At 41.2% G+C, this 22218-nt stretch overlaps 1 long non-coding RNA gene across 1 annotated transcript; it reads right to left on the reverse strand.

Moving 5' to 3' along the window:
- Positions 1-2832: 2832 nt before the first annotated feature.
- Positions 2833-4988, reverse strand: LOC148872184 (uncharacterized). The gene is made up of 2 exons (XR_016106643.1): positions 4923-4988; positions 2833-4757 (listed from the first exon to the last, which is right to left on the reverse strand). It is a non-coding gene; the product is annotated as an uncharacterized LOC148872184 (long non-coding RNA).
- Positions 4989-22218: the final 17230 nt, after the last annotated feature.

A 22218-nucleotide genomic window follows, 5' to 3' on the forward strand; every position in this document is an offset into this window, starting at 1 on the left:
ACAAAATAAACACAACAAAATGCAAATAACTACAATGATGCAAACAGCTAAGCAAAAGGAACAATTAAAATAATAAAAAGAGCACCTAACACATTCACAACTAACAATAATAATTTCAGCAAATAAATAAACCTAAATGATGCATGCTCTAGAATATCAAACCCTAAATAACGGAATGAAAATAGAAGTGAAATATTCAAATTTCTTTTTTCAATTTTTTTATATTTTTATTAAAAGTTTAAATTTTTGGGAGTTTAAATTCAAATTCAGATTTTGAGATTTAAATCCCTAAAATTTAAATTTGATTTTTTTTTAATTTTAACTTTTTCTATTTTTTATTTTCAATTTTTTAAATTCGAAAATTTAAAGTTTAAATTTCAAAATTTGAAATTCAAATTCAAATTAAATTCAAATTCGAATTAAAATTTAAATTTAAATTCAGATTTGAAATTTAAACTCAAATTCGAAAATTTCAACAATTTCCTATTTAGCATTTAATTATTCAATTAAGCAACTAAAAGAAAAGAAATTAAATAAAGCAACAAATAATAATTGCAAACAGAAAATAAAACAACAATTAATTGTGCTAAACAGAATCAACAACTACCAAAAATAAATTCTAACAAACTAATTGCTAATCTATAAATTAATCTAAAAATAAAATAATTAAAAGGAAAATTATGGAAGAAATAGATAAAATAAAAGAAAAAAATACAAATCTAAAAAAATTAAACTGAAAATAAAATAAAGAAAAGAAAAAAAATTTGCTGATTTTTTTTATTTATAAAATTTTATTTTTTTTAATAAAAGAAAACCACAAATCTAAAAATTAATATGAAAAGAAAATTAACGAAAGAAAAATACGTTGCAAAAATAAATAAAATAAAATAAACGAATTTTTTTTTGTTTTTTTATCTGAAATAAATGAAAAAAATGAATAAAAAATTTAAACCAAAAATAAAATAAAAGAAAATAAAAGAAAATTATGCTAGAAGAAATAGAATAAAATAAAACAATGATTTTTTTTTGTTTTTATTTAAATCTAAAATAAAAGAAAAACACAAACCTAATAAAACAAAAAAAAATCGAAAAAGAAATTAAAATAAAGAAAGAAGAATAGATCTAGAAACAAGAATTTTAATTAAAAATTCAAAAATAACTATTTTATCAAAAAAAAGTGTTTGAAAATAAAAATAAGAAAATTAAAAATAAAATGGAATGAGTACACCTGAAATGGAATCCAGTTTCTCTTCTCTTCTCTTCCGTCCCGTAGTCCCACAATGCTCTCGTACCCCACCTTTCGCTATTTCGTGCTGCAAAATCAATGAGAAACAATAACTAAACTGAGATAACCGATCAAGTAATATAACAAAAAAGAAAAAATAATGAAGCAAATTCATAAAAAGTAAAGAAAAAATTTTCTCCGTGCTTCCCCGGCAATGGTGCCAAAAACTTGGTGTGTCTAGAAGCACGTTGTTAAACACTTTAGAGCACCAATTTAAACATTTATAATTTTATTCTAATTCTCAAACAACTACTAATGCAGTAAAATGATGAGAGCGGGTCATATCCATAGGGAATCAAGGGAAAAATAATTACATACTTAGATCCGGGAGAGAGAACACAAAGGGGAGTTGCAGAAATAAAAAATTAATTAATTAAAAAGAAAAATGGAATTCATTAAAACCAAATTCGAACAGTACTAAGAATAACAAGTGCAAAAAATAAATAACAGAAATAAATAAATAAAAGGAACAAAATAAAAATGTTTGAGAATCCGATCAGAGGTAGCAGTCTCCGAATCTCTCCTTCGACCCTCGAACTTCTCGAGCTAGGCCTTCCATCTTACCTGGCCGAATTTTAGATATGCAGAAAAGAGATAAAACACAAATTGAATCTAATAAAAATAAATTTGCAGGAAGGAAAAATTAAACTGGAAATTAAAGAACATAAGTAATTCTAAAATTAAAGAAGAAATGGTTGGGATTCAAATCCAGAGGTAGCAATAGTGGTGTTGACGAACTGCAAGTAGGAACCCCTCCTCTTGCCTAGGTGTCCTCGTCTTCCTCTACCCATGAACTTCTCAAGATCAGTCTTCCTTCTTACTTGGGTGAATTGACCAACCCCTTCTACAGGGCCCCTAGGACCCTTTTTATAAACAAGGGTGGAAACAACTGGAAATAGGGAGAAAGATGGGGGGAGTCAACTGGGATTTAGCAAAGTTAGGGATGCCCTAGGGTTTCTAATGGATGGTTAGGATGTTTTTGAGGTGATCCTATGGCTGAAAATAAAAGGAGAGGGTGCCCAATATTATGTAGGGCTGAGATTTGGGCACCCAAAAATGGAGGGTGTAGATTAGAACATATAGGGTTGAAGGGTTAAGATTAAAAGAATAGGTGGTGCCCTAGATTGAATGGTTGGGATATAAGATGGAGGGAGTGGCTGAGATTTGGAGGTGAGGGGCTGAATGGTGAGGATTAGTAGTTAGGTGGTGCCCTAGGTATTGAAAACTACAATAAGAATGCCCTAGAATGGATGGTGGAGATTGCATAGCTGGGGGCAGCTAGGATTTTCTAAGGAGGAAAAGAATGAGTTAAGGTGGCAAGCTATAGATAAAGGCTCCATTAAATTAGATGAGTTGAGTTGAAAGTGCTATAGAGGAGCATCATCCAACAACATATACTAGACGAAGTGATTAGGACAAAGTGATGGGTATATAACAACTTGCAAAGAAGCAATTAGAGACCTTAAAGTGGTTTCCTGGGAGGAGCACTTCGATGATCAAGTCAGTGAGGCAATGAAGAGGTCGATTAGGCTGAACTGTTTAGGATAGTTCTAGTTCAAGAAGGATAGAAAATAATTGCATTGATGAATGTGATAATTACATCCTATTTATAGAGTAAAACAGAGACCAAACCAATTTAAACTCATGCTCTTAAACTCTATCTAGGACTCTATATAGTCCATCTTAATCTATCTTAATCCATACACCAATCCTTATTTTAATTCCCTAACATGCCCCTCAAACACATGGGGATTATAAATCTTTATGTGCTTGATCACAAATGGCCGCAATATGATGATAGCACTGTAGATGATGATGATCTTGATAGTGTCCTATTATGAAGATGATAACAAGCCTAGTAAAATGTTGATGATGATGGAAAATGATGACCGGCATGATGAGAACATATGATGATGTGTGCAAATCTCCAAATCTGCTGTGATAATAATGTGGCAAACTAACGATGACATGGCCGTGCTGATAGCATGATATTGCTTCCGCAAGAGAGAACCTCCATGGGTTGATGGTGAAAATTGTCAATGGGCCAACCATGGGCCAAACTGAAAATAGGCCTAAATAGGCCGTGAAAAGACCTCACTTTTAGTGGGTCAATTAAGAATGCCACAATGGACTGGCTTCTTGAGCCAATACGAAATGGGCCACAACAGGCCAATCTGAAAAGGACCAACAATGACCAATAAAGACCTTTCATAGGTCAGCAAAAAGCCTTCAAAGGCTAAACCAAAGAAGGACCACTATGGGCCAAACTAAGCTTGATCTGATAAGACTGATCTGGATCGGGTTTTTTTTTTTTAAACAAGAACACACTTCAATACTAGGAACACTAGTAGCTAAGATCTCAAAGACTATTGTAGGCAAGGAGTGGTGGAGAGGGTATGAGTACGAGAGATAGATGGTGGAGCTATTCGTATGGCTGATGACACTGTGAATGACGATTTCACAGATGACAATCCAGAAGAGGATGCAATAGAAGCTGACTTTGATGGAAGCAATGGAGTGTACTTAGAAGCTGGAGGATCACTGGAGCTTGTCCTAGCATCTCTCTTGCAAACTGGGCAAAACGTTCTCCACATGGTAAGCCAAGCATCAACATAGAGGGCATTGAACAAGTCAGGAAAGGAGACTGACGTCTGACGAGACTTTAGAAGTAAAGTAGAGCGGAGAGAGAAGCTACGATTGGTTGAGCTTTGCAGCCTTTGTTGTTCGTTTTGTTATTCTCTGTGGTCGAGCTCTAGTTTTTGAAGCTTTCAGGGTCTTTTGCTTCATCTTCCATACGAGATTGCTGTTGGGTGTTCTTTCAATCTTTTCTGTAGTTTAGTTCTCTGTCACCAAATGGACGAGGAAGCCCATAAGCAGACTCATCCTCCTGAAAACGAAAATGAGAACCATGTCTTCCGGTGTCACAGATGTGGTTGGCCGTTTCCCAACCAGCATCCGAGCGCCAAACATCAACTGGCCGATAAGAAAGTTTGTGGCACTCTCAATGGGTACAGGCTCAGTGAATCGGAACAGGGGAGACCCTAAATCCCCGACTAATGCATGGAACTTATGACGACATGGTAGCACTCTGAGTTTCTCGTCCATAGTGTAGTCTTCAAGGCATATGGCACAAGTACTTGAAGTACAATTATCTTCTAAAACTATTGTGAATGTGAGGCTTGGCATTGCTTTCACTAAAACGACTGCTCATGCCATGGTCCATAACACGACGAGTTTCAGCTTGTTCTCGTCTAAGATGGTGTTTGCGAATGTAGAAACAAGTACCTAGCATAGTAGACATGGCCAATATTTGAAAATTCTGCCTGGTCGCATGTTCGAACTGAGACTAACGTAGCATCTAGAGCAGTTTCTTTTAGTTCTACTATTGTGGAGCTTGCCCTCAGGAAGCTTCCTGACTCCTTGTCTTCAACTGCACGGATGCTGGTGATTGGTGCAGGCAAGATGGGAAAACCTGTAATAAAACACTTAGTTGCGAAAGAAAAACTTAAATTTCTAAATGGGTGACTAGATGGAAAATTTTAATACTAAATGGAGATAGTAGACCCGGAGGGTGGATAAGATTCCAGCCATTTGCCGGAAACACAAGAAGCACGGTGGGAGACCTCTATGTTCATACCTTTGGCTTTGGTACCAAGTTAAAATTCAGGAAGGCTAGAAAATAATTGCATTGAAGAATGTGATAATTACATCCTGTTATAGACTAAGATAGAGACCAAACCTATTCAGACTCAAACTCTTAAACTCTACCTACGACACTATGTAGGTAGAGTTTATAGACTAAGATAATTGCATTGAAGAATGTGATAATTACATCCTATTTATAGACTAAGATAGAGACCAAACCTATTCAGACTAGAAAATAATTATAGACTAAGATAGAGACCAAACCTATTTATAGACTAAGATAGAGACCAAACCTATTTATAGACTAAGAATGTGATAATTACATCCTATTTAAAATTCATGAAGGCTAGAAAATAATTGCATTGAAGAATGTGATAATTACATCCTATTTATAGACTAAGATAGAGACCAAACCTATTCAGACTCAAACTCTTAAACTCTTAAACTCTACCTACGACACTATGAAGAAAGAGCATACCTCATGGGTTCATTGTGCCCTTAAATACTCACAAAGAGTTGTGCTCCTCACTTTTTGAGACGTATGGCATGTGCTAAGATAGGCAGATAACCTTCAGCCAAGGTCTTGGAGCAGTTTTTCTCTCCCCTTCATGGGAGGCCATGAGTGACTCATCGTTTGCCACGTGATCCCCCTAGGTCTGAAGTTTCCACCATGTGCCGTTGTGGAGTCAGAAGAGGTTGTAGTCAACTCTTCAACCACACTAGTGTCCATTGTGGACTTGGCCGAGGACTGGGATGGGGGTATGACCCCATCACACCCGAATAAATGAAAGCAAATATTGCAACTCCTTAGCTATTATGATTGTCCAAAGTGGCGAGATAGATGCTGGATTTATTTTTGGGATTTATTATTATTTGCTATGTTGTTCAATTCAAGGTGTTTCTTGAACTGAGGTCGCAGTCAAATAGTCCTATCAACTGGATGATGCTGAGGTGGAAGGACGAAGTCGTGCTCCAAGATCTGAATCCAAGAAAAGAGTCAGAGGCCCGAGGACTTATTCCCCGGGTAGGTACTCTGACCCTCAAGTCAGTCGAGAATGGTGGGTGGTCAGGCCGAGTAGTCGAGAGAGCTGTGATGGTCTGAGCAGAGTAACGGTATAGTCAAATCCCTTACCTCGACTGTGGGTTACCTTTTATAGATGAAGATCCATGTCCTATTCGGATGAGGCTCTCGTGGTTGTCAGGATGAGGTTGTCTGCTGAGGTCTTCGGGATAAGACCTAATCCCCGGCAGAGCTGTCCTTATCCATAAGACCCTCTTATCTGTGTCATGCTGATTTAATGATGTGATGTCGACGTGGCCGAAGTGATAAGGTGGCTACGAAGGTGACGCATGGCGCCTGAAGCCATGTCAACCATAACCCAGACACCACTCCTCCAGTTCTGAAGTCGAGGAGTGTACTGCTCGGCCGTGGTGTGGCATGGAAGAGCTCTTCGGTTCTTGGATGAGGAAATTGAATTTGATGTTTGGTTGAGTGCGCTATCTAGGCTGACCGAATCGGGGTTGAACTGGTTTTCTGGGCAAACTAGCCAGCTCGATGTTTGTACCATTTCCACGACGGGTTGGCGGGAGCACCTTTTCATTTCCCGATACCATACGTGTGCGAAGGGTGGTGGCATCATTTTGCCTTCCCAAGCTATCAAAGGGTGCAATTTGATTTGCATCGTTGATCTGGATAGCCAGGTGCTCTATAAAAGGGGGAGAATAGCGTTTCTACATTGTCATTTGTGCAAGAAGTGCTTGTAGAGCTCAGTGAGAGGTAGTCTTCGGCTCGGTGTTGCTTCAGTTCCGTGGTCTTTGAAGAGTTCGATAAGATGTTTTCCTCATCCAATGACTTCTCTAGTTATTCCTCTTCTTTAACTTCCTCTTCTTCCACTTCCTCTTCCTATTCCTCTCGTAGTACGTCCAAGTCGGGCCTCTTGTCGAGGCTACTGCGGTTAATACTCACAAGGGCGGCGATTGACGAGTTTGAGGCATTTGATCCTGAGAAGGTTGCTGAATGGGTAGCCAAGGATGAGGAGGCTGAGGTGGGGTCGTCGGCTAGGGAGGCCGATGGCTGACCTTCCACCGCGGGCTAGTATTCAATTTAGGACTACTCCATGCTGTTTGACGCCTAGGGATGTACCCCCAGGGGGTGGTGAGAAACCTATAGATACTCATCTGGGTGGGCTCTATGTGTAAGAGCACAGCTTGATAGCAGAGTTGAGGTTCCAACTATGCGAGGGACTTATCGAGATGTTCAGGTGGTACCGTGTACTACCTGCCCAGTTGATGCTGAACTCCTTTCAGTTTCTAGTCGGTCTCCTCTCCTACTGCTTTATCCACGACATTGATATCACTCTAGAGATGGTTACCTATTTTCTTCAACTGAAGCATCACCAGCAAGGGTACTATTATTTCTCGGCTCGACATCACATCAAGGTATTGGTTGGGGCCCCGTCTTCAGTGAAGCACTAGAAGGGGAAATTCTTCTTCGTGTGCAACCCTGGAGGCTCGCCTCTACTGGCCGAGCTTCAGGAGCTGAGGACAAAGGTGAAGGCACCCACCCCTGCCCAGCTTACTGAAGAATAAAGGGTGTTGATAAGGATGACTGAGGAGGTCGATGTGATGGAATACACGTCCTTTTTGAAGTTAATCAGTGCCGGGCTGATGAGTGAGGTAGCCGGTCTGTGCATCGTGTTTATTTTACCAATCTTTCCTCTTTTTTGAGCCTTTTGATTTGTACTAACCAGCTATTTGTCTTGTGCAAGTGCTTAAATGGCTAGTCGCGTAGAGATCTCCCGCCGTATGGGGGTCGCGGCAGATAGGGCATAGTCAGGCCGGACCTAGGGGCTTAGCCCTAAGATGAGGTGCAGTCGAGGTCTACGGAACAATGTACTGGAGGGCGGCAGTTCAACGAGGCAGTTTGACGAGGATGTTGTCGTGGTTGACCAAGAGGAGGGTACTCAGGCCACCCACTCTCCTTCACTACGAGACAATGTATTGGAGGGTTGCCGTCCTGACATCTAGGTGTTGCAGTGGGAGGTTCGGCCCAGGGGTGGGCTTGAGATATAGGGCATCCTAGAGCAGTTGCTTCAGGGCTTGCTGACATCGGCCATCCGGCATGAGCTCAGCTAGTCTTCAAGTGGCACTCTAGAGAGCGCACTCTTGCGCCAGGCCACGACTATAAGTCTTCTTGCTCCTGGTCTCTTGGTTTGATCGGTTACTTTTGTTGTGTGACTGTTCTTTCCATGCAAAGTGCTTGCTCGACAATCGTAGTGGTCGAGCACCTTCGAAAGGTGTGGTACCTCTATGAGACGGGGCTGGCCAAGGAGGAACACTCGAGGGCTCAGTCAGTCGAGATCGAGGCCGCGAGGTTTCGGTTAGCTGAGCTTGAGGCCGAGAACAACGAGTTGAAGCACGACATTGAGGAGCAGAGTGAAACTATCCGCAAGATGAAGGACCACATCTCTAGCCTGAAGGGGGCGTCAGAGGCGTTGAAGATGGAAGTTGATGAGAGGGTGGCCTAGGGAGGAGAGGAGGCAGTTGCCAGGTTCAAGGCCTCCCAGGTAGGGCTGCAAGTCGGGTTAGGTTCATTCAGGTCGAGGCCAACCCTATTCCAACCCTAAGTTCTAAACCCCAACCCAAACCTTAACCCAACGCAACCTTCAACCCAACCAACCCAACCCTAGCCCTAACCCTAATTAAATTCCTTCAACTCTAACCCAACCCAACCTAACCCGAAGTCATTTTCAAGTTGGGCTGGGCTCAGATTAGGCCCAACCCAACCTTCTTCCCATCCTTTAAAACCTCATAGAATTTTTCGATTTTAGATCTTAACTCAACTTTCACTACATATATTAATCCTATGTTTCAATAGTATTTATTTGTTGACGTTACTTTTTTGTTCTTTTAGTACAAAATTCAGAAAAAAAAGTTTTAGAAATGACAATAGTTTATTATGAGTTATGACTTGCGAAATATCTTTCTTGGGCAGCAAACAACATAAAGTAGATGAAGAATAAAATTTTCAAACAACATAAAATAATGTTATTAAGGTTTTAGTCTTTCTGATTAGGATTAAGTGAAGTGATTATCTTAAAAGAAATACATGATACTATGTAGTTGGGGCTATATAAATATCATGCATTTAAATAAATCAATGTATGTTATATATTACATATAACATATATTTATATATGACATGTACTATAGAGTTGGATTCGGGTTGGGTAGGGTTGGCAAAGGGGTCAACCCTAACCCAACCCGAAGTAAAGTTGGGTTCATGAATTTCAACTGTAACCCTAACCCAAACAGTAACCCGATCCAACCCAAACCAACTTTTTCAGGTTACGTTAGGGTTGGGTTCTGGCCAACCCGGCCCAAGTTGCAGCCTTACTCACAGGAGTACCGGTATGAAATGGATGACTTCGCTTCACACTCCTGGGAGGAGGGATTCTACCTCTACCGCGACAAGGTCATGCGCTAGCTTCCCAATGCTGCCGAGGTCGTGTAGGGCTTAGGCCCGTATGATCCTGTTATGCCCATTGGGGACGACACTAGTGCTGCCGAAGTGCTCAAGGAGGCTAAGGGGCACTAGGCTGAGGAGTGAGGCGTTCGCCCACCACTACTGCCGATTTTGTGATGTTCTTCTAGTGTTTATCCTTTTCTCTCTTTTTTTTGTTACTAATGTATACGGCTTGGAATGTTGAGCTTTTACATAGGTAATTATCTTGAGATTAATGAAAGACACTTTTTATTCCAAGCTATGCATCTTTCTCTTTTCTTTTTTATTCCATCGAACTTAGTTGTAAGCCTCGGTCTTATCCTGGCTGAGGTCTAGGGTAGCCGAGATCTTGAAGTCCTAGTCTCCGGCCTTCGCTGGCCGAGATGCTTCCAAGCTCTCATCACTTGGGGATGCTCAGTTGACATCTGGTCTTGACATCTAGTCAGCAAGGTGTGTAAAGTTCGGTGGCCGCCCTTTAGCCTTAGTAGGCAGGGGTGTCCTTCCCACTTCGGGCTTTGGCCATCATCGGTAGAGTCGGTTGTCTTGATTGGCTATGCGCTGCTGGATGTGTCATGGGCTCTGGCTGTTATGGTTCGGCCAAGTTAGTGCATGGGTGTCGTGGCTGCTACAGTTTGGTTGGGCAATCATCATTGTGTGGCATGTGATAAGCAGCGTGTGAACGGTGTGTGTCGTGCAGTGGGTGTGTGCCGTGTAGTGCATGATGGACAATTAAATGTAGGGAAGATAGTCTTTATTGATGTAGATTATTGATAGTACATCCTCAAATTCTGGATATTCCAACTCCTCGAAATGGGTGTTCCATCGAGGTCTTCTAGTATATAGGTACCAAATCTGAGGACTTTGGTCACCCTGTACAGTCCTTTCTAGTTTGGTCCGAGCTTTCCTTCTCCTGGCATGGGTACTGTGACTCTGCGAAGGACAAGGTCTCTTGTCTTGAACTCTCTTCTTCAGACTTTGGAGTTGTAGTACTTTGCAATTCTATGTTGTTGTGCTACCATCTTGAGGTATTCTCGGTTCCGTGCTTCCTCCACCAGGTCAAGCTCGGCATGGAGGTCCTCAATGTTTTGCTCCTCATTGTAGAACTTGGTTCGGAGGGTTGGTGAGCCTATCTCCACGGGGATCATGGCTTTGGTCCTATATGCTAAGCTAAATGGCATCTCTCCGATAGCTGTCCGTAGTGTGGTCCTGTATGCCCAAAAAATACTTGGCAACTCCTCAACCCACCTTTCCTTAGCCTGGTCAAGTCTGGTCTTTAGGCCATGCAGTAGGTTTCAATTGGTCACTTTGGTTTGTCCATTGCTCTGAGGTCGGTTAATGGCCATGGTTTGGTGGTCGATCTTCAGGTTGGCATAGAAGGCTTCGAACTTACGATCAGTGAACTGTGCACTGTTATCAATGATGAGAACTCGAGGAATGCCAAACCAGCAAACAATACCTTGCTAAAAGAAATTTCGGGCATTCTGTGCAGTAATGCGTGCCAAGTCTTCAGCTTCCACCCACATGGTGAAATAGTCCACTACAACCAGAAGGAACTTCTTCTACCCGACCATGATAGGAAAAAGTCCGAGGATATCCATTCCCCACTGTGCAAAGGGCCACAGACTTGTGAATATCTTCAAAGGGACCGTTGGCTGATGATGAAGATTGGAGTGCCTCTGACAGCAATCGCACTTCCTGACGAGCTAGGCTGTATCTTGCTTCATGTTCGGCTAAAAGCATCCTTGCTGATGTGCCTTGTGATCCATGGTTTGGGCGTTGGGATGATCTTAGCAAATACCCTCGTGTATCTCCATGAGGACATAGTTAGCCTCAGAAGGGGAGAGACACCTAAGGTAGGGGAGAGTATGTGACCGGTGGTAGAGCTGTCCCTAGATGAGGCAGTATCGGGCTGACCTATGTGCGAGACTCTTGGCTTCTGCTCGGTCTTTTGGTAGTGTGCCATCCCGGAAATACTATATTGTGAAGCCCATCCAGGATGGGTGGTGCTGAACTGGAAAGACGAGGAATGCGATAGGCACGATGCTAGGCTGGGCCAACATGTCATTCCGAACTGCTTGGTTGAGGTCGGTCTATGCCAAGCTAGCAAGCTTTGAGAGTGCATCCGCCTGTATCTTCTTGGCCCGAGGTATCTGCTGGATGGTAAAGTGCTCGAGCCGTTGAGTGAGCTCTTGCACTTTTTGTAGGTATCTTGCCATAGTTGGTGTCCTTGTCTCAAAGTACTTGTGGATCTGGTTGACCACCAATTGGGAATCACTGAAGGCCTCGACTCGTCGGGCACCGAGGTCTAGGGTGAGCCAAAATCCCATGATTAAAGCCTCATACTCAGCTTCATTGTTGGAGACCTTGAACTTGAATCTAAGGGCGTGCTCTAATACCATGTTGTCGGGGCCGAGGAGGATGAGGCCAGCCCCACTACCTTGCTTATTGGATGAACCGTCCACATGGAGAGTCCATATCTGTGGTGCGGCAACTGGGTCCTGCATTGAGAAAGTGCATTTGACTAGAAAATCGGCCAACGTCTGGGCTTTGATGGCCGACCGAGGTGCGTAATCAATGTAAAATTTGCTCAGCTCCATGCTCCATTTAACTAGGTGGCTAGATGCTTCTATCCTCTGTAAGACTTGTTTAAGAGGGCTCGTCGGTGAGTACTCAGACGTTGTGGGCTTGGAAGTATGGTCTGAGCTTTCTTGCCTAAGTGATCAGGGCCAAGGCAACTTTCTCCAGGTTTGAGTATCAGGTTTCCGCACCATTGAGAACCTTGATGGTATAGTAGATTGGCCTTTGTACCCAGTCCTCTTCCTTTACCAATATCGAGCTAACCACCTCGTCTGCAGTTGAGAGACAGGGCAGTAGCTCATTCCTAGGTCTTGGCTTTGTGAGGAGAGGCAACAAACTTAGATACCTCTTCAACTTCCGGAAGGACCATTCACATTCCTCGGTCCACTGGAAGTCTTTCATCTTCTTTAGGTCCTTGAAGAAGGGCAGTTATTTGCCCACGGACTTTGACATAAATCTGCTAAGGGTGGCTACTCATCCGGTGAGGCGTTGCACTTCTATGTAAGTCTAAGGTGACTGCATGTTGAGGATGGCCTTGATTTTTTTTGGATTGGCTCCAATTCCTCGTTGTGTAACCATGAACCCCAGGAATTTTCCAGAGCCGGCCCCGAAAGCACATTTGGTCAGGTTCAACTTCATTCAATACTTCCTAAGGGTGCCTAAGACTTCCTTGAGGTTAGCTAGGTGGTGCTTAGCCTTCTTGCTCTTCACCAGCATGCCATCTACATATGCTTCAACATTGCGGCTGAGCTGATCTTTGAACACCTTGTTCACTAGTCGCTGATAGGTAGCATTGGCGTTCTTGAGGCCAAATGGCATTGCCTTGTAGTAGTAGATTTTGTGGTTAGTGATGAAGGTAGTCTTCTCCTAGTCGTCTGGATGCCTTTGGATCTGGTTATAACCTGAGAACATGTCTATGAAGCTTAGGAGCTCGTTCCCTATCGTTGTGTCGACGAGCTGGTCAATCCTCGACAGGGGGAAGTTGTCTTTGTGACAAGATTTATTAGGTCAATGAACTCTATGCAGATCCTCCACTTCCCATTGGCCTTCTTCACCATCACCACCTTGGCCATCCAGTCCAAGTACTTGACTTCCCATTGGCTTTCTGGACCCCAAGGTCAATGAACTCTATGTTGATCACCTACCACCGTTCTACAGTGAAGCTCCTTTTCATCTGCCTGATGGAACGGTAGCATGGGTCGGCGTTTAGGCGGTGGGTGATGACCTTGGGGTGGATCCTCGACATGTCCGCCACTGACCAAGCGAATACGTCGGCATGGTCCTTCAGTAGTTATACAAGATCTTCCCAAAGACGATCTTCTAAGAGGGATCTGACCTAGACCATCTTCTCAAGGTCTTCTTTGGAGAGCGACACCTGGATGAGATCTTCAACGGGCTGGCCACGCTGTGTCTTTAGCTCGTCTTGCAGGTCTATGCTCTTCGTGGTCAGCATCTCCGTGGCTTGGCACTTTCCTTGGTAGATGTCAAGTAACATTGTCGTTCTACCCTCTGCTTTCCATGTGCTTATCCCACTCCGTATGGAGTCAGGAATTTCATTGCTAGGTGGAATGTGGGGACAGAGGCCCACAAAGCATTCAAGGTTGGCCGGCCAAGGATGGGGTTGTAGGACGAGGGTCAGCTAACAACGATTAAGTCGATCATTGCTATGGAAGTGATATCACTGTCTCCAATCAAAAGAGGAAGGTTGATCTTCCCACTTGGCATGAGGGACTCTCTAGAGAAGCTCATTAGGGGAGTGTTGACCAGGCTGAGCTGTTCTTTGTCGATGCCGAGCTGTTTAAAGGCTTCTTCAAAGAGCAATTCAATGTTTGCTATCTTGGTTGTGATCACCAAGGTGTTGTCGTATGGGGTCTGAACCCCCTTGAGGTCGTCCTCCATGAAGGTGATCAAATCTTCCTGTCTTATTTTTTGTTACCTATCGTCGATATTGAGTAACCGCGCATACACCTTACGACCCAAGCTACTCTCTCCTCCGATGGCCATCCCTCCTCAGATTATAGCGATCACTCCGGCTGGGGGAGCTCGAGATGGGGGTCTGGTTACTGGGTGTGGTTCTTCCTTTGGCTTGTCGTCCTCATTGTCAATAAACCCATCATGGTATCTGCACTTGATCAGATCCTCGATGTGGTAGTGCAGATCATAGCAGTTGTCATTATTGTGGCTGTGGTCCTGATGGAACTCGTAGTACTTGTCCAGATTCCTCTTGTTATTTTGGGATTTCATCTTCTAAGGCCATTTGACGTAGTTGTGGTCACGAATTTGTATCAAAATTTCAAGCCACAGTGCATTCAACGGCATGAAATTTCTGTAGGTTGGCGGCGGGGTTCTCGATCTTTGGTCTGGTCGGCAGTCCTATCTTTTGTTGTCTCAGTCCGCCCTCTCTGTCTTGTGCTCCTCAGGATCCCTTCTCTTTTTGTCGTGTTGTTCTTCCTTGTTTCTCAGTTGTGCTAGTGATTTTTCGGCGTTGATGTATTTCTAGGAATGAGCCATCAGTGCGGCCACAATCTGAGGAGGGTTCTACGAGATTGAGAAGTTGAACGAAGAGGGGTGCAGGCCATGCATGATAGCTGTGAAATCCACCGGCTGGTTCAGTGGTCAGACCTGTAGGGCTTCGAAGTTGAATCATGCCAGGTACTCTCTGAGGGACTCTCCTTTCCTCTATCCCACCTGCATGAGGCTTATGGAAGTTTTCCAGTGTCTTTGGCTAGCCATGAACTGTGCTAGGAACTAGTTCTGCAGCTTCTCCAAAGAGGAGATGGAGCATGGGGGAAGGGAGGAATACCATGTTAGAGCCACTCCCTTGAGGGTCACCATGAGAGCTTTGCACATCAGGGCTTCGGACAAGCTGTGTAGCATCATCTAGGCCTTGAAGGCTTCGAGCTGATCGTTGGGGTTTGTGGATCCGTCATACCTCTCAAACTGTAGTACTCGCTAGCCGGCTAGGGTAGCTTGTCCACAATGTCCTATGCGAAGGGTGGCTCCTTGGTGGGCTGGCTACTGGGCTCCACTGGTCAGACCACGGGAGGAGCCACGCTTCTTTGGCTTGGCTATGTTCCAACTTAGTCAGACGCTATCTGAGTTCCTTGATCTCCGCGCCCCTATTGTCCAGCGCTGTGTGCGTAGTTTTTTCCTTCTTGAGTGCTGCTAGGCGATCTTTAACTGAACTAGACTTGGCAACGGGGACTTGCTGTTGCATTTGCTTATCGAGTCTTTCTTTCACCGGAATCTAGGCAAGTTGGTGTGTTCGCCTATGGTTGTCACATTCATGGGATCAGGCTAAGGGGCCCGACTTTCTGGATGTATGTTGTCTTTCTTGGTCAGATTGCGCCTTACCCTTATCAGACCAACACTTTTTGGAGTCCTCAGGGCAAGGAGAGACCAACGCTTTTTGGAGCTGGAGGAGGAACAGTCTGAGGAGGTGGTGCTATTGATCCCAGCATCTACATCATCGCCAAGATATGGTCGGCCTTCTCTTGCATCGCCTGGAATTGGGCGGGGTCAACCGTGGTGTGCTATTGGGGTTGCTAAATTTTGTTGTGCGGAGGACTGCAATGAGATCAGGATCCTCAAGATGGGGAGCAGCCTGTAGAGTGATCGGAAGCGTTTCTTGGCATCTTTCTTGATTGCACAAAACGAAATTTTGAAATTTGTGCGATTCCCACAGATGGCGCCAATCTAATGCTGCTTGATCCAAGGTGTTTCTTGAATCGAGGTCTCAGTCAGATACTCCTGGCAACTGTACGAGGCCAAGGTGGACAGACATTGGGAGGAAAAAGCCACACTCCAAGATCTAAAACAAAGAAAAGAGTTAGAGGCCCGAGGAGGTGTTCCCCAGGTAGGTACTCCGACGCTCAAGTTGGTCGAGAATGGTGGGTGGTCGGGCAGAGCAGTCGAGAGAGTTGTATTGGTCCAAGCAGAGCAACAGTATAGTAAAAAAATCAGAAGTCAGATCCCTTACCTCGAGCATGGTTTACCTTTTATAGCCAATGATCCATATCCTATACGAATGAGGCTCCCGGGTTGTCAAGATGAGGTTGTCTGCCGAAGTTTTGAGGATAAGACCTAATCTCCAGCGGAGCTGTCCTTATCCATACGACGCTCTTATTTAGGTTGTACTTATGTTAAAACATGGTGGGACGTGGCCGAAGTGATAAGCGGCCACGAAAGTGATGTGGCACCTAAAGCCAGCTCAACCATAAACCAAACAATTTGTTAATTATTTACTCTGCAATAATTGAACCCATAAATCATTCTTTTGTGACAAGAATCACCAACTTAGCATACAAATCAAAGATTTATTCAAAATATTCCCCTATTTCGTCCCATCCATCCATCTCATTCCAATAAAAAAACCTTTAAATTTTTTCCATCTCAATTATCTTATTTTTTTTGGAAATTCCATTACACTCGTGCAAATGGTAGGAACTATTTGGCTGATTGATTGCATCAGGGCTTGTTTCCCTGTGAAAGATAATGATTTTACTTTCCAACTAATTAGTCGACTTTATAATTTATCCCAAATAAACTCACTTTTGTTTGACTTATCCCTTCTCCAAAACATTGGAATTTCTAAGCATTTTGCATTTGAATTGAATTTTGATATTTTCATTTGCCACTTAAGCATTTTTGCTTCTTTTTGCGGAGTTTTTTTTTGTTAAAAAACACACCAAATTGAATGGGCTATTCTGATTCCGATTCTATGCGAATCAAATGTGCCCTTAGTTTCATTTTACATGAAAGCATGGATATGTGGCAATAAAAATGCAAACACAAGCTAGGTTCTTGACCGTTATAATTATAATAAGGAAAGACTAGAATCTTGACCTTTACCTAATTAGGAAAAAACTAAGAAAAATAATATATATCTTAACAATATTAAAAAGAAAGAAAAATTACTTAAATATATCATGACGTTTCTCTAAACTAATTAAATGTACCTTGTGGTTGAAATGTATTAAATATTGATGTAAGGATCTCACCTAACAGTTTTAACTTTTAAATTGAATGATTTCCTAAACATGTTACCAAAGCATGGTTTTTAAAAACGAACCGGTGATCAAACCGGTCAGGGGTCTAGTTACCGGTTCAAATGGTCCGACCCGAACGGAACGACCAGCCCATTCTGACAAAAAAATCAAAAAATTTAAAAAATGTAAAAAATTGGAAAACGGTTAAAACCGTTTGAACGATTAATCAGCCGGTTCAGCAGTGTTCTGACAAAAAATAATGGTTTTAGAGAAAAAGCGGTTTTGGAGGAAAACAGACTAATTCCCGTTTTTTTGGTCTGACTGTCCGGTTCGGTCTGATTTTGAAAACCATGAACTAGAGCCTGTTTGACCAAATTGTCAAGTATCGATCTTCATTGCCTCCATTATACTCAATTGAAATTCAGCACAAGATAAGGGTGGACCCGTGCTAGTCACTTCAAGCCTGATAGGTTTTTGCGTAGATTTTTTTGAAGCCACCAAATCTATCCATTTGAACCATTAATGGCAGTTGATCTTAGGCTTTCAACCTTTGCCCAAATAGGAATACAGCAGGAGTGGACATGTTCATAGGCGACCTTAATACTGCCCTTCACTCTTTGGAGCTGAGGTATATAAGAAGGCTTTTACATCAGTATGCCAAGGAGAATTTTCCATTTTCAAGTTTGATACGTTGCAGGCGAGCAGCATTACACAATTTATTTCACTAAAACCGGGTTTCCTAATCAATTTAAGAAAGAAGAATATTGTTAGGCATGGTTTTCAAAACCAGACTGGACCGGATGGTCGGACTGGAAAACTGGGAATCGGTCAGGTGACCGGTTCTGTTTTACTCTAAAACCGTTATTTTGCTAAAAAAGTATTGATTTGACCAATAAATTATTGATCCGGACAATTGAACCATTCAAACCTGTCAGCAGTTTTGGCCATTTTTTTCTTTTATTTTTATCAAAACATGCTGTCCATTCAATTTAAATGATGAAATCATTTGACTGGAAAACTGGACCCCAACCGATTCATTATCCGGTTCAGTTTTAAAAGACAGGTGAAGTTCCCTAAATAAATGATCTCCAACTCCAACCAACGTCTCTCCTTTCATCTTTTAACCTTTTTCGTTTCAATGGTTAAAAAGGCCCTTATAACCATCAAGGACATGTTTTAAGTTGAAAATTTAATAGACAAACAAGGGCAGCTGCTGACCATCAAATCAAATTAAGGGTAAAAGGAAAATAAAACAAAATGTTACACTCCTTCTTTTATTTTCTTTTATTTTTCCCTTTCCAAAATGGTAGAAAGGCAAATTTATTCATCATTATTGTCCTGAAAGAAATAGGCTAAATGTCAACATCCTTACTTCGCCTTCATGGCAACCAGCCTCTCTTTAAAAAAAATAAAAATTAAGGAAAAAAAAAAACCAGCCTGTCCACGCTATGTCCTTCGTCCACCCATAAGAATAGTTTTCTTAAATTTTAAGAAATGAGAATTATATATAATATAATATAATATCAAAAACAAAAGGAAGCGAAAAATTATTGGAGTGGGTTTGGGTGGTTCAATTACTTAGGTTGGGCTCACGGCTCCACCTGACCTAACTCGAGTTGACTTGGACTCCTATTTGTTTATTTATAAGATTATGACTCTATAATGTGTATGCGACAGCCATATAAAGGTAAGTATATATGTTGGGCTTCTTTTTCTATATTACATATTTATATTATGGGAGTACTCATGCATGAGAATTTATTGAGGGTGCACATGATGTGTCTGCCGACCTTATCATGGAGAGCCTATTTATATATGTATATATGACATGCATGTATTTGAGACATGCATATGTTCTATCACATGCATTATGTACCAGTAATCAAACTCTCAAATCACTATTATCAAATGGACCTTTTACCGACCTATCTTTTAGAAAGTTTTTCAAATAGTAGAATTATCAAAGGTCATTTGATTTCAAGTACAAGCTCCCCAAGGATTGAAAGTCTTTTATTAACTCTTGAAAGAGATTTTCAAAAAGTTTAATTTGTCAAAGAGCAACCTAGAAATTATAATCCAATTAAGCCGTCAATTTACAACTCGTTTGGATTGACTGAAAATGTAGGGAAAGGAAGGAAAACGTAGAGAAACTTTACAAGGCTTATAACTACATTTCCCTTCTTTCCCCTATTTTTTCTTTTAAACCAAACAGTCTTAGAGAACGGCAAATCTGAAGGCAAAGATAGAAATTGTGCAACTAAAATTAATTCAGTGACAAATTTGAGGTGGACTGTGTCAAGTTATCCCCTAAAATTAAAATAATAAATATATAAAATTTATTATTAAACTGTTGGAGAAATAGTAAAGAAGATAGAATGGAACTTATCGGTAATCGCTTTCTAAATAGGAACTTGCAAGAGTGTGATGTTGCAGAACTGCGAAACTGAGAACTTGTAGAGAAAATGAGAGTTGAGTCGTGCCACTTGGTCAATCTCCTTAAAACTGTATTTGCCCCCTATGGTACAGTCGGGTGATTGCAAATCAGTCACCAAGATAAAACAACTCACAGGCCATTGATAGACGTGCACTCACTTACTAGACCTCTGCGAACTACAGAGAAATGATGCTTAGATTGATAGAGAAGACAGAGAAGAGAAGACTGTCGAATATGTTCTGGTGTGTAAATTGGGTCAACCAATACTCCTTTCATAGAGTGTCCTCAGTCACCCGAATAGATACAGAGGTACACAGAAAGGAAGAGACACGAAAAGGAAAAGAAAAACGTTCAAAAATTAAATTCGAAATTTAAAAGTTAAACGATTAATACATTCGGTGCATCGTGCGCATATATACACACCCACATCCACACCCGCGCATGCATATGAAAAGCACCTCCAACCCCCTTCACATGCATGGGATATCTATAGTGCTTTCCTTCTATGGGTCCCCATCCATAGAGAGAGCAAAACTATAGATATACTCCACCTCTACTCCTTTCATAAACAATGTGAGATAAGAAGTTTTTCCATGCATTCAAGAGAGGGAAGAGAAAAAATACAAAACAAAAAGTACAAGGGAAAGGAGGAGAGATTCTTGAAATTTTGAATCTTCCTCCAACAATCCCCCACAAGATTCAAAATTACAAGATGATCGAACAATCTGACCATTGCGGTGAGAAAAAGTATTCATGGTGATGTCTTTTGGACTTCAATCAACACTTAGGTTTGATAGGTTATGTTATAGAGTATGGGTGGAGTTAGACTGCTCCAACATTTCCTCTTTCTCGTAACTAGCTAATTTGACAACCAACTCAATTCACCATTTCTTTATTGGTTCTTTTGTTTTGGAATATTTCAGCCTTGTTCCCCTCTTGGAGTTATTAGTATTTTAGAGAGTCAGCCCTAGATCTCTCTTAAAAACAGCCACACTTCACACTCACTTAGGTTTATTATTTAGCATGCACTTCACACACTATTCTTAACTAATTAAGAGCCTAATGCTCAACCACCTCAAATTGCAGTGAACGCTATCTTATTTTGGCATCTGAAATGGGACACAAATGATAATGCTTTCCTATGTCATCTAGCGACTCGTTTTTACCTATTCAACCTAATTCTAGGGATCTCCTTTCACATAGGTTGGGTGTCCATCACTAATGACTTATGTAACAAGCTTCAACCCCATTCCTATCAATGCCTCATTCTTACCGATGCTCCTTTTGGCTTAGGCCCCAAAGTCTTGCCTAAAAAACTCTCAAAAACAAAACCCTGCTCGAAAATGTCAAATTCGAATTTGAAATTAGCCTCACCACCAATGGTCATCCAATCTATGGTTCCCAACTTCTCTGACATAGGTATCAATGCAAGCTCAACAGAAACCTACTCCGACCCGGCACTTACAGCTCCCACCAAGCCGCAAGCCCTTGCAATGCCGATGGCCTTTTACTAAACGAAACCCCATCTTTCTACAAGATCCCCCATGCTTCATCTCAGGGATTGTTGAACAACATGATTGGTTTTGTTTTTGAAAATAAAAGCAACTATCGTATTAATAAAGTAATATATAAATAATAAATAAGAGGGATAAATAGACTGCACTCCACCTAAGAATTCTGAATTAAACTGCTATAAGGTAGAGTTAGGATTTCTGATGGTGGACTAAACAGTAAAAACCCCTATATAAAAATAGCTTAAAGATATTTTGTTTTAAAAAAGAAAACCATCTAGTATAAAAAAAAAACAACTGCCATATCAGTAAAAGCAATATATAAAAAGAACTTACAGATGTTTTTGTCGGAATCAAGTAACCAATCTAGTATAAAAAACGATTTATAATTTTATTCAATTTTATACGTTGCTTTAATTTTTTTGGAGAAGTACGGACAGGCCTAATGCAGATTTCTGAATTCTACTGCAGAGTTGTAAACATTCAAAATGTCAAAAATCCCACTCCATACATCAATGGCCACCCATGAATTGGCATAAATTCTGAGCTGGCACCCACCCCAACTGTATTTTGGGCTAAAAATTCTGGGCTGAACCGTCATTCTCCCATTTTTTTTACTTTTTTTTTTCTGAACTCTAAATATGATACCAATGATAAAAAAAAGCATAGTGGATCCAAGAGGATAAATAACTTTTTTTATCCTATACTTTAATATTTATTTCTAAGGAAACCTTCAACCAAACGGATAGTCTTGCCAGTTGATGCTTGGCTCTTCATGAAACTATTTACTTGTAGCAATTTGATATGTATTTCTGATAATTTTTGAAACGGAGGCTTAAAAAATTTGGAAAATTGTTTAAAACTCACCATCACCTTTCAACATCTCTTAAACTCACCATAACTTTTAATTTGATGTTAAACAAATTAACGGGTGTTAATATATTACCATTTTACCCTTTATTATATTTATTCCATTTGTTAATATTGCATAAATACCCTTATTATTTTTTGACCATAACCCTAATTTTCACCTTCCATGGAATACCTTCAAGAATCACAATGAGAGTAAAACGTCTCTAAATGAGTAGAATCTTATATATAAAGCAGTAGACTACTTTAAGGGGCAGCTTCGTCATTAAAATTTTATTTATGCTGACATGGATAACTTCTTTCGATATACACTAATAGTGACCTAATGGATGATGAGTTGTGAAAAACAAAAATTTACTGATATGGGGTTTTTATGGAAAATTATGGTAAATTTAAAAAAATCT

This window comes from Nelumbo lutea, chromosome 2 (genome assembly GCF_056320005.1).
Source record: "Nelumbo lutea isolate HS-2025 chromosome 2, American lotus-T2T, whole genome shotgun sequence".
Lineage (NCBI taxonomy): Eukaryota > Viridiplantae > Streptophyta > Magnoliopsida > Proteales > Nelumbonaceae > Nelumbo > Nelumbo lutea.